The sequence below is a fragment of the Centroberyx affinis genome, unplaced genomic scaffold (assembly GCF_046629955.1).
Source record: "Centroberyx affinis isolate AG114_WGS23_722 - 3 ecotype Tasmania unplaced genomic scaffold, CSIRO-AGI_Caff_v1 ptg002148l_1, whole genome shotgun sequence".
NCBI classification, from domain to species: Eukaryota; Metazoa; Chordata; class Actinopteri; order Beryciformes; family Berycidae; genus Centroberyx; species Centroberyx affinis.
The window spans coordinates 100,880-114,949 of NW_027280465.1; the positions used below are offsets into that span (position 1 = coordinate 100,880).

Sequence of the window (14,070 nt, forward strand, 5' to 3'; positions counted from 1 at the left end):
TGTAACACGTTTGATCAATTAGTCAGTGAACCATGAAACAGCTGTATCTATAATGTAAAAGAGCATTTATATGTGTGGACAATCCATACATTAAATATATTGAATAATTCACACAAGGCAAAGAAAACGGCACTTTAGATCTGTTATTACGTGAAATAGAAAGCTTCAGTATGACCATAGCAAAATGTACATAACAGAGAATGACTTCATCGCAAGTTTACTCTAAGTGCTTGTTCAGTCCCATAGTAAAGCATGCTTACACCTGAAGGACTATCAATTGTATAGTCTTCTTATATGCCTGTATATATAGTACAAGCCATTACACTTCAGTAATACCAATTTCTTTCAGCCACAGCAAATAAATGTACAGTTACTGAGACATGGATAGCCCAACAGTACACTAATTCAAGATTTATCAGGTTTAAGGCTATGCAACGGCATTATGATTGTGAGAAAGATTTACGTTGTACAGATCAGACAGAAAGACAGTCCAGTAAGGGGATTGGTGGTCCAGCAGTATGGGTACAGTAGGTCTAACAACAGGTGGAAGGTGGTGTCCAGGATTACCTGGATTGCTGCATAGCCATTTGGCTCATCCCTTGGCTGAGCTTTAACAGTCCTGCTCGGCCTGCAACCGCCAAGCAGACAGACACAAAATCACTGCTTAGCATTTCACATTGGTGAGACAAGAGACAATTCAAGTATTTAAAATGACTTGCTTCAAATTAGGTTTCTGTCAAGTCTCATGGGGGTAAAATAATGGTTGCAGTGTTCAAGAAGCAGCTGGTTAAAAAGATTGAGCCAAGGTAATGTCTAGCTAAAAATAAAATCCAAGAGCGCTGAATCCAAAATAGCCAACATTTCCCAAGTTGCAAATTCAAATTAGCACTAATCTTATTTTTCCTTGTGCACTCTCTGCGAAGCATGCAGAATGGTGTGTCTTCTGCCAGATGGAGGGGATTTAAATCATGTGATTACTTCCACAGACTTGGAGAATAGATACCCAAATGCATGTGGGCATATTTAAATTAGCTCATTAATGTTTTGTATATACTCCAATGACAGAAGACAGACTACTTCCTTTTCTGATTGGTATGAAGGGCTCAGTGAGCGAGGAGAGAGAGAGAGAGGCAGACAGGACCCATCTCAGCAAATGATGACCAAAATTTCCCAACTGAATCAACCCACTTAGACACAAAAGAGCAGATAGGCTTTCAATAGCAGCACTGGTTTACAAGCCCCAAATGCATGCCAAAAACAGGATGCAACCCAGATCCAAACCAAAAGAAAGTAGCAGCAAACAGCAGGTAATACAACACATCTTTATTGAAACAGTCTCTCAACCAATAACATCGGCATACAAAGAAGTGATGGCGCGAGAGGGGAGAGTGAAAAAAAAGAAAAACATTAATAGCCTCTATGAAAATCAAAAGAATTAAGAGGAAAAAGTGGCTGACAGCATGGGGCAGTAAAAGAAAATAAGATTCTCATGGATTGGACTGACAGTGGCAGGGTATTTTTTGCATTTATTTTGTACAAAAAATAAATTAATGAAATCTTTCAAGTTTACAGGAATATCTATTTGTTGTTTTTAACACCCAGACTTGCTGATAATCCTAAATGTTGTGAAGTTCAGCATTGCGTGTGTTAAAACATTAAGAGTATCTAGACCAAAGCAGGCTGACTCTGAGTAGGCCAGGAGTTAAAAAAATAAGATCACCAATGAGAAACAGAAAAATTGTTATAAAAGTGAACTGGGGCGAACACATTCATAATCCTGAATGTTCAACGTGGCGCAACTTGACGGTCCTTAGGATCCTTTAGGATCGCATTGCTTGAGCATTACCTCGGGAGCAACCTCGAGGTCCCTGGGCAGCTCCCCGCTTGTAGCCTTGCTGATAGCCCTCCTTTAAGAAACAGAAAAGACATTTAGCATCACCACTGTATACACAGACTCTCCCTTAAATCTCTAGAATTCTTCTGTTGGTGATCAGGATGAGTGCGAAAATCACTACATTTCAAAATGAAAAAAAGGAAAATTGAGTCATTACAGATCAGATAGTAAACAGTAGTTTGTTGGGGCAAAATGTGTATTGAAGGAAGTGGCAAAAGGAGTCCTTACCCGCTGGTAGGTGTTGTTTGAATAGTCCCGAGACGTGTTAAATTGGGTTTGACCATAACCACTATTGGGAGCATTCGAGAAAGGAGGGCGATAGCTATCATATCCCCCTGAAGATGAAAGACATGGTGTCATTAATATTCCACCAATACATGTGCAATGAATCACTCCTTTGTCAATATGTCAATACGTCTTCCAATAGAATGCATCTAATCAAGTATGTGCAACTTGAACATGTATGTGGACACAGTCTCATTACTACAAACCATGAAGCCACACTGCTACCTGAACCTAATGTAAAACGTCACTTGATGTTCGTACCTCTGAAACCGTTGGAGGCCCCCCGGTAGCCGTTCATCATGCCACGGGCGTTCCGCGGTCCACCCCTGGGCACGGCCCTGCTGTTGTAGAAGGACTGGCCCGGCCGTCCGAACCCAGCACCTGGAGATGACTGTTCATGGCCCCCTGCTGAGGGCATGACCTGGTCCTGGGGCTGGAACCCGGCGACAACTGGACAGGAGGAGATGAGACAGTGGTCAGTTATGAAGGTCTGCTTTAAATCATAAAATAACTTTCTGCCAACTGCACTGCTGCAGCTTTTTCCATTTATTCAGTTCAATTTTCCTCTCATTACTACTATTGTTTTTTTTTTTCTTTTAATGTAAGAGTGAATGTAGAGTTCCTGCTACTTCTATTACGCCAATCTTTTTCAGTGCATATAAACTATTCGGCCCGAACACTAGCATCCAGGTAATGCTCCTCCCTCACCTGACTGTAATGCCTCCTGTGCGATGTCAGGCTGGTCTACGGTATTCTCTGATTGGCTGCTAAAGCCCTGTCCATAGCCACTAGGGAACTGACTGGGCGGCTTCAGAGATTCTCCTTGACCATCACTGGCTGGGGGCACAGGGGCGTTCATGTTAAATACCTGTGGGGAAAAAAAAACATAAAACCCGTGTTTTCAGAGTTGACTTATTACACATGCATTTATGCACCACCTAAACACAATATAAAAAGTTAAATTTCCATTACAATGTCAGCTTGACAATTATAAGGCATTAAACAAAATGTTCAGTTTGTTCATAAAGCCCCATAAAATCAGAATGCATTTGATTATGAAGCTTTATATGGACATGAGAAAAAGACAAGAGGGCACTAAGTGGGGTGGAGGAGATGAAGAGCAAGACATAGGATTGAGAAATGAGGAGACATACGCCTAATTGTTGCCAATTTAGAAAGTGCACCAATAATCGACCAGTTTTCTGCTGTTCTTGGGCAATACTATGGGATTCAATATTTGATTCAACTTCCTCACCACAGCATGTTAAAATGAGTATGGAGCCTGACTGATTCCAATAGAGTGGATTACCTCAGAGTCCAAACAGAGGTGCATGGTTTAATTAGACCTGTATACAAAGCCTACCGCTTGCATGGACTGGAATGGTGCTGCGTTGACATTGATGCCTCCGCTGTGGGTGGGTTTGGAGACAGGTGGGAAGGCAGAGGGCAGGGAGGACGGGGCAGGGGACGGCTCAGAAGACAGAGACATCGAGGCCTGGGGAGGGACGAAGGAGGGAAGGCAGGAGGGAAGAAAAGGATTGAGGAGAGCTCAACGGGAGACACCGAGTACATTTACATGGACACCAATACTCCAGTTACTGGGAGTAATCAGCTTGAGGCAATATTTAGTCTATGTTTACATAATTGAAGTAAAGTGATTTATCTTATAACTCGGTTTACATGGACTAATTTATAGTCTATATACACTTCACTATGTTTGCTTTGTAAATACAACATCCAAGGTTAATGCGTCTGGTGACCTTTGACCTGCGCATTTTGAAAAAGCTGAAAGAAATCTGGATGAGGCGTTTACATGCCCCAATAAATGGAAAGATTGAGCAGAAATCTAGGTGTGTAAACCGGGTTATGCTTACTCTGACAGGGTTCACACACATCATCTGGATGTCAAATTCAAGGCCTCATTTATTACTCATGATCTTCAAGAAGTCCTGGTGAAATAATTCATTTTAAAGATAACCTTTTTTTTTTGGCATTTTTGCCTTCATTACAAAGTAGAAAGAGATAGGAAAGACTGGGAAAGAGAGAGGGATGACATGTGACAAAGGTCCCAGGCCAGACTTGATCCTCCTAGGACGTCAATGAAAATATCCATATCCATCTTCAGGATTTGAAGCATTGATCCTTGGATAGAGAACGGTCCAGAGAGCTGAGGTATATTGATGAATTTGGGTGCTATTTTTAAATTACAAATCAAGTACTTTCAAGGCCATCCATTCATTTTCAGAAACGTTTAAGAAGACTCATTTTATTTTTCTCAAATCCACAAACTTTAAAAGATTTTCAAGGTCAGTGGCAACCCTGACTCTGATTATGACCTTACTTCGATTAAGATAATCAGATAGAGGCGTTTACATATCAGTATTTCCTTAATCGGGTTCAGATTAAATTATTAGTGTGCATGTAAACGTACTCACAGACAACACAACCAGTCAATGGCCTTCAGAAACAGTTGAGGACAACTGTGATGAGTGTCTGCCATCCCACACCTATCACTCATTTTGCATGAATCCACAAGCACATGCACCACACAACCAAAGACCAGAGAGGTGGAGCAGCAGGTATCTGGAAATGTGTTTACCGGGTTGGGATCACTGTCATCATCTGTCTACAAGCAGGACTCTGTTGTGTTAGCGGACTGGTAAAAGAGGGGTAAGGAAGACACCATGGGGCCCTGAGTGCAGGACGGGGGTGGGAATTTGAGGGGAACACCTGAGCTAGGTTTGTTTGGCACCAACATGAGAAGACATTTAGCAAAAACCCAAACAAGCTGGGCTCAAACTCAGGAAGCAACTGGTCTATTTGCAGATGTTGTCTTCGTTTCCAGCCAAGTTTAACCAACCTTTTCCTGCCGTGTTTCCATTGTACTTACTTGTGAGGATTCCTGTGGTCCAGAAACCGTACTTGTTTGGGGAAGTCTGGAGTCTGAGTGGGCTGTTCAGATCAAAATAAAAAGGGAGGCATTTAAGAAAAATTACCTTACCAAATAATCCTTCCTTCCTAGGAAATTAAGTATTAATTTATCCTAAGATTTTTTACACAGACATCCGGACTACAAATTACTAGCAGCTCTGAGAGGAGCTGTTCAAACAGAGTCAAAGCAAATTAATTGGTGCTCACCTGAAGCGCAGGCCATCTGCTGTAGGTCAACAGTCTGCCCAGGCTTCATGGGCTGGGCAGACACAATGGCTGGGTCTAGGGCCTGTCCATCGAACTCCAACATGGAGTCCTAGGGGAACAAAGCAAGCGTAAATGTAGGGTTAAGTCATGGGTCAGAACTCGGGGTGGCACAGTGAAAACATGCAGAATGTAAACTGGTGCTACATCCGTGGTATAACAACAGAGAGGATCCATAAGGTGTTCAGAAGAGCCAAGATGGACAGGTCCTCCTCACCTGCATGAAGTTGTAGGTCCCCTGCATCTGGGCCATGAGGTCTTGCACCACCTGCTTTCTGACCACTGGGTCGGTGGTCTCACCGGGGGTGTCATGGTTCACATTGACGGGTGGTTCTGGAGCCAGCTGGGCAGGGGGCTGGTGCTGCAGGGAATTCACCATCTATCCCACATACGAGACAGGCACATTAAGGCCGATTCACATGCAGCGCTCTAAAACGCTTGGAAAACGAGAGGCGCGCTGAGTGGGCAGTGAACACAAACTTTGCGCTTGGACAGTTGCGCTACGGGTGCGCCTGGCGTTGCCAAGCAACCAAAGACAACAACTTCACAGAAAGTTTGTTAGTAGTTATCATAGTAGTTATCTGAAATAATGGATTACCATCGCAGTAAAACTGTCGTAGTAGCTTTACTTCTTGATCTACACATGGAGCAGAAAAAGATCTTGCCATGAATGCATCCCTCTCTCCAAGCCCGCAAAAATACAAGAGCACGGAAATATCACAGGTAGATCCTGGACCTTCATTTGGATGGTGAGCGATTCAAGGCTTATTTCAGGCTTTCAGGCTATGTGACATGCGGTGTGCTTGCGGTGTTCCAAAAAGTTGAGATATTTTTATCTCAGTGTGCCATGGTCGCGGTTGGAAAAAAAGGTGCATCGTGACCGCATCGTCCCCGCCATTGAAATGAATGGATTTGAGCGTGCAAAAGACACGGCATGTGAACCGGCCCTTAGGGATGTGAAAATGGTACACAGAAACACAACCTCTTGGAAAAATATAGACAGTGGTAGTAAGTAGTAGCATACCTGGGCCTCCACTGTCCACTCCTCCACTTGGTCTTTGTCTGTACTGCTGTACGTGGTTTCTGGAATGAACTGTCTGTTTACAAACTACAACAGAAGACCACAAACTGAAAATGTAATACCACACAACAAAAACAGTTTTGATGTTTAATATCATAATTTTTTCATGCAGCACATTTGCAGTGGTCACAGAAATCTCACCTCTGTGGCTTCCACTTTAATGGGCTCTGTGTATTTTTCAGAAGCTGTTCCTTCTGAAAAAAGGTGGGTCAAGCAAAGACATTTTCTTACAGGGTCAATGAAGTATTTCTCACACACACAGAGATCTGTGAGAGTGGTGTGATGCTAGTTACCGGGTTCTGATGGTTGCTCCACAGTCTTAGATTCAGCCACCACAGTCTGCTCCTCCTCTTCCTCCTCCTCCTCCTCACACATGCCGTTCTGATGCGTTTGCGCTCTGTCAAAGTAACCACTCAGCAGCACCTTGTCCAGAGTATCCTTCAGTGCCTTGTCTGAAATGAAGATATTGTGACATGTCAGAAAACAACAGCACAAATTTGAGGACACACTCTAAGGCACAATAGACTTCAAGATATACACAGACAATTCACATTAAATGTATTATAGGAGACACGTGTTAGTCTGCATCCTCCTCGGGCCAACAGGGGGTCACACATCAAAGCATTTAATTTTAACAACAGTGACAGGTGGCTCTCAACCCAAACAACTATCAGCGCAGTAGGAGCAAGGAACAACAATAGCCACAAGGGAAAGAAGTCCAGGACTTTTTATTTATCATCGTTGGCAATTTTTTAAATTGTCAAATAAAGAAAGGAAAAAAATTATGGTAAATATGATATAGATATAATTCTCTAATCCTATTATTTTTAGTTATCATCTCTACCTCTCTAATATTTTGGTCTAACAGTTACATTGTATATGTTTCCTGTAATGCTGACATGTATTATCTGTTATTAAATTCCAAAAATGGCTACAATGGATATACAAATGTTTTTACATGGAAATCTTTTCCAATTTGGACAAGCAAGTTCATTTGTAGGACAAGTGAAAATCTGATCCCGAAGGGAAAAGTTCATGTCAAGTGTATTACAATGCTTCACGCATAATGACAGCCAACACTTCCACCCACTTTATTTGTAGAAAATTGCGTTTTCTATTACACAAACTTTGTAGATGGCCACCAGTAAAAGGTTTGAAGTGTGTTTACGTGTCATCATTGCTGTTGGAAAAATTGTGAAATCCATTCACAACAAAAGCACCAGAGGACTATGAATATACAGTATGTGACTGCCCATGGATTGCTTATTTGACAGTAAAATTTGGTCTGCAATATATTCAAGAGGCTAGTGAAACAATGATGGGCAATGACTGCTGTCATACTTGATATTACCCCACACTGGAGTGGGGTAATATCAGTTAGTTATATCAAGTTAGTTTGCATTAATTCACCACCCCCATTCACTCCTCCAGCTGCCTAATTTGGAGAAAAAGGCTGTTCTGCAAATGTTGTGTTCTGATACACTCTCATTCATTGCAGTCAATACCACATTGCTTTGTGTAAATAAAAGCACTGCCACAGACTTGCCCACTTTATCTTTCCAAATTATTAATATGCTAAAAGTTAGAGGGCTACACAGGTCTTTCTGGGGATCTTTTTTTCTTTAAAACCAAGCATTAACCTGTGTTATCTTTTGTTGAATGCCATTTGTCACATGATAATTTTCCATGATGCTCCTGCTGGATGGAGGCTTTCTGAATTGAATTACAAATGGTCTAGTCGTACATAATCCTACGCAGTCATATTTTGCTGTCATTGAAATTGTATTTATTACATCGTATCGTGGTTGTAACGAATCATGAACCCGATATCGTGTATTGAATCATATCATGAGATAAGCAGATTGTCCCATCCCTATGTACAACACAAGACATTTTACGATTTGCACAACATTAAAGAATGAAACCAAGGTCCATGTGAAAACACTTACATGTGGTTCCTGCCACAGCCTTGTCCCGGCCCTCTAGCAGTTCCCACAGGTGTAGTGAGGCCTCCTCATACTGGTCAGTCAACCTGCAAGTCAGACAACAGGGTAAATAAATTCATACTTCTGTAAAAAATAGGACAGGACCCAGCAGGAAGCTGCAGACACACCAGCATAAGACAATAAGAGAGGATGAGATATATTCTCATGTATTCTGCTCCCTCTTCATAGAACTAATTGCAAAATGCTTATAAACTGATGAGTTTTAAACCATTTTGCAATTAGTTCATGTTCCTCTAGCCCAGTGGTCCCCAATCCCTGACCTACACTTGGGATGCAAGGTGAATGCAATATGACACCGTTATAAGTGCTGTGATATTTACTTACATAAAGCTTCTGACTATAACCATTTTTCTGGTGAGAAATTGATAGCCGAATGCCACAATTAGTATTACTATAGTTTGGCCCTATGCTTAATTTGCATTTATGACCCTGCAAATTGTGTTCTATATCCTTTCCCATTGAGCTGCTGGAAAATTTGCACCTTTTTACAGCTTATTAATCATGTGTGTTATACGAAATATATTCGTATTTGATCAATTAAATCATGTAATAACATAGCCACTGCACAGAACGTAACCACACTTCTCTCTTTCCTAAATGTCTGACCCACTGGAAAACACAGGAAGCTCCCCATACCTGACATCGTAGTTCCTGTCAGGTCCCACCAGCTTGTAGAACTCATCAAGGGTTGTGAGGTCAGCATCAGAGAGCAAGGGGGAACCAGTGGCATCAGGCCGTTTCAGGTCCTGCCTGACATTGTCATCTCCCAATCGGTCCAGCAAAAACTGCAGCTCCAAAACCGTCTTCAGCCTCCGTTGCTCCATCTCCTCCCGCTGCAGCTGCTCCCGTCTCGCAGACTTCTTCACTGCCTTTTGGACCTGAACACAGGGTCAGAGGTCATGTTTTTAGACATTTTGGCTAAATATCAAACCCAAGAATGTCAAGTCGATATTTGTGCCCGTGGAAAACGTTCATCTAATGTCTTTGAGATAACAAGCATCTCAGAATGTAAGCACAGAGAAGCATATTTTCAGTTTTAGATGGGATGTGCTTGATGTTGTGCGTGTAATTAATTAAGACGCACAGCTGTTCATTTTCCCATCTGATTCAACCTGCTCTGTACCATAGACTATAGTGCTGTTTGGATGTGGTGTGTCGTTCTTGCAATGAATCTTCGGGCTTCCTATTCTTGTCAGCCAAATCACCATCCGATGCATCCTCGGTTGGCAAGTAAAGATCCACAATACTCATCCATCCTCCGACCTTGCATTCTTTTGTTTTGGACACATGCTTTGGCTAATAGATTATGTCAAATGCGACATGGAGGACAAAAAAATTTACAAGGAAGATTTTTTTTATCCATTTATTTTTTAATGTCAAGTTAATCAAATTTAAATTACATTAAGAGAGCTGGCTGTGCAACCGTCACTTCGTGACGCACAGACCAGTAAACTGTCAGCTCCTCCTCTCTTCACAGTGTCACTTGTGACGTAGCCCTTCCTTCTCTTTCTCACTGTGGTATAACTTGCGATGACGTGTGATATGATGCAATACATTTCCCTGCACATGAGCTATCCTATTGGTCAACCTAACATGCATGCAACAGTTCCTGTGTGTTAGTTCTTCAATAATAATCATTAATTAAATGTGAATATAAAAGTTTGGAGGATTGGTGCTAAATACAGTTCCCTATGGCAGACACAGTTTATGGCCGTTTATGAAAGTCATATGGATGAGAGTCTGCTAAACAGTGAATTATCACTAAGTATGTGCACTCAAGACTCACCTCTTGGCCCAAAGCCAGGAAGCTCTTCTGCAATTCTCGAGCAAACTCTAGGTTTTCATGATCTCCTGGAACTTTGACAAGGCCTCCTTCAGGTGTATCATGGAAGGGAAATTGAAATTGAGGTTTGTGTTTAGTTTGTAAAAAAAAAATCCTCTTCTGCTAATGTTCTTGTTCATTCTTTTGACTCAACTATGCTTTTGTTAGCCAGAAAATATGGTATTACAAAGGTAAATAATCTGCACTTGGAGACATAAATTATTCAGACACAAATCAAAAACAAAGAAACCAAATAAACAGGGAAACACTACAGCAGCTGATTTCACTGATTAGCAAACATTCAACCAGAGAGGGGGTACTAATCAGTGAAATCAGCTGCTCTGGTGTTTGGTTGGAATGAAAATCTGTATACACGTGGCTAAGATAAAACAATGCTCTGTGTACAAATCAACAGCCAATGAATTGTACATACCAGCTGATCCTGATTCAGTCTCTCTCCATTATTCTTCCTAGCCTGATAGTCATCCAGTTTGGACTGTAGGAATATAAAAAAAACATTACACATCCTTGCTTAACAGAAATTAACTTGTCAGGAAAGATTAATTATTTTCTAGGCACAAGTTAGGGCAGTTAGGGGAAGCCAGGTATTGGGAAATGCGAGCAGACATAGGCCACCATCTTACAGTCCCACCAAAGAGAGTCAGCACCATCCTAAGCCCTGACCTAGTATTGTGGTCCAATATTGAACAGACTGCTTATTTCCATGCCATGGAAGGATGCTGTAGATGAAGCATATGAAAGGAAGAAACTCAGATACTCTGAACCAGCAGCAAATGCTGAGCAGCAAGGCTGGAAACAAAATGCACCCAGTGGAAGTTGGATACCATGGGTTTATAGCCATATCCATAACTGGTTTACTCAGGGAGTTGAGGATTTGTAGTCAAAATTTCACTAGGCCAAAAACAGCCAAAAAGAGAAGCCCGTGGCTCAGGCTGAGAAGAGAAGACACCAGTTGGGGTCCAAAATATGTAAATCTATCCAGTGACTAACACAGGAGTTACTGTACATATCATGATAGGATGACTATTGTGGCTGGAGTGGGTAGTCAAACCATTCAAGCTCTTGGTATAATTGTCTCACATAATATAACTTATAGTTAGCTGATAACATTTGGTTTTTGAATTGTTAAGCAGGCTGTTTCAAGCTTAAAGGCAGCCCAGTATTGTTTGTACAATTTGCTTTCTGAACTGCTGAGTGGGCTGTTTCAAGCCAGAAGTGTCAGTTGTCCTGTTAGCCTGTTGAGACCAATAGTGAGTTTAGAAATGATTGAGTAATGTTGTGAACTAGATATAAGCATAATCCATAACACATTGACAACAAAAAACAAAAAAAATAAAATAAAAATAAAAATCACACCCTTGCTTAAGATTTGGTGTCATTATTTAACAATAGAGGAATTATGTGAAAACACATTTTGAATCTTTAATAAACAAGAGATACCTTTTTCTTTTCCATGTTGCGAACCTTCTTGTCCATCACACCTAGAATCTGCTTCATGGCCTCAGATTGATTCCCAGTTCCCAACTCTGGACTGGCAGACTGGACAGCATTGTTGCCAACCATTGCTGAAGGCATCTATAAAAAAGATTATAATGCAGTTATAGAAAAAAGTTATGGAAATGTGTTTGTGTGTGTGAAGGGGTCATACACATGCAAACTCACATCTACAAGCTGTCCAATGTAACTTCAGTCTTTTTCTGTGGGCCAATGAGCAGCTCAACTGAACCAGTCGCAGTTTTAAAACGACTCTCGGACTGTGTCTGTGTTGGCTGCTATACCATAGTAAGCATAAAAAGGGCACAAAAGTATTGGGAGCATATGAAGCATCTCAGCGTTTCCTACTGATTTTTTTGTTGACATGGCAGGTGGTGGGGGTAAATTCCAGGTTTGCTCCTAGATCAGTTCCAGTAAGTGCTGGTGTATGGATCATATTTGGATATATCATGATATATGGACAACGGTACTGCAATTTAGTTTATTTTTTCCACACATCAGCTGAGCAATATGGCCTCTATTAACGTACATGTACGTGTGTGGGGGGGGGGGGGGCGGTAGCTAAATAAATGTAAAGGAAACACTGATTTAGCCCACCTATTAATTGTTTAATGGTTGAAATAAAACAACTGATGTAAAAGCATTGTCTACTCCTGAAAAGTTGCTCACATTTACAGTTCATCATATTTTACATCTTCAGTATAATTTCCCTTGTTTTTAGTCTCTTAACACTGACGTTGAACCTTTCACAAGAAATCTTGTTTATTTTATTTCCTTTATATAATAATTCGTCACTATACTGACTGACTCGACAATCAGGTGACAATCAGTCTGACCTGAGGAATCAGATAAACAAGGCGGATCCTTGAGTTAGCTGAGGACAGACCTAGATTGAGAATACCCAGGGTTGACCTTATTCATGGTCTGTGTTTGGGACAGCGCTAGCATTACCTTTGCTAACCTAACGCCATCCAGTTAGCCAGGGTTAGGATAGGCTTGGCTGAAGCTACAATCCCATCCATTCCCACACACCACAACACTGGGCCCCGGTTAACATTACTGATACCGGCATCCCGGTTAATCGTCGAGCTAACCAGCCATCTCCATTTGTTTTAACGAGCGAATAAAATAAATCATGGCAATCGGAACCATTTGTTAATCGCCACGTACATTTACTCACAACGTTAACGCTGGAAAGTAATTGCCTTGACAGAGGATGTTAACGGACATGAAAATGCCGGCCTTATTTTCAAAGTTCAAAGCCGGAGCTTCTTATCTCCCTTGGCGACGCCGGCCAAACGTTAATTAATGTTAGATAGCTAGCAATAAGTAACTGCGTCAAGTAACAGTAACTGGGAAATTACTATAGTTGGCTTTGTTAGCAAGCTAGCTGGTCGGTGGCGCAACGGTACATCAATTTTACTTAAAAAGCAGGTAACGTTACCCCCTTGTCCTAATCTCCATGTCGCATTGTTAGCTGGCTAGCTAGCGTGCTGGCTATGTTAGCTAACTAGCGGTTAGTTGTCTCGCTGGATGTCAGTTTCGAAATTAGAAAAAATAGGTATTTTTGAGCGCAAACAAAAGTAGCGAATAGCCACGACGACTTCAATCGTGCAGAACAATTGTCTGAGAGACGAACTTGGACGTTTCGACTTCTCTTTTTGTCCAGTCCAGTCGTCTCGACTAAAGATGACTGTACATTTAAACGATTTTTAAAATACCCGTTCGTCGTTGATAACAATATTACCATACCTTTATACTCTTTGTCCTCAAAGAGATTTCCTTTGTCGGATTTAGTTGTGTAGGTGCAATATGTTTCTTGTAATTTCAGTGGTATTTTGTCGTAGGCTACTGATGCTCGTACCGGCCAGTGACTGACTAGCTGTTGCTGAGCTAACGGCTACAAGGACCCCTTTGCTAACCCAACGATTGCCTGACAATAAAATGCATGAAATTGCATAGAAGGTGGATAGACGGTAGATAGACTCTATCTACCGTAATAGTTACAGTAATAGTATGGTAATATGTTGTAGTTGTTAACATGTAGTTCAACTTATACTTTAAGTGCATTTGCAGCAGATTAGTGGCATTTTAGTGACATACTTTAGGTAACTACAAACATTTTTTTTTAAATATAAAAAGCTATTACAGCATACAAATATTAAGCATTTGTGACAGTTAAAGGGGCATTAAGCAATCTGTGACCTATCTTTGACCTCTTATATAATTTATCTCCCCCTCACATGTCTCTGGCATAGCCCTCCTCCTATCC

At 41.3% G+C, this 14,070-nt stretch overlaps 1 pseudogene; it reads right to left on the bottom strand.

Moving 5' to 3' along the window:
* Positions 1-122: 122 nt before the first annotated feature.
* LOC139654735 (caprin-1-like) lies at positions 123-13,683 on the bottom strand (annotated as a pseudogene).
* Between the last annotated feature and the right edge of the window lie 387 nt (positions 13,684-14,070).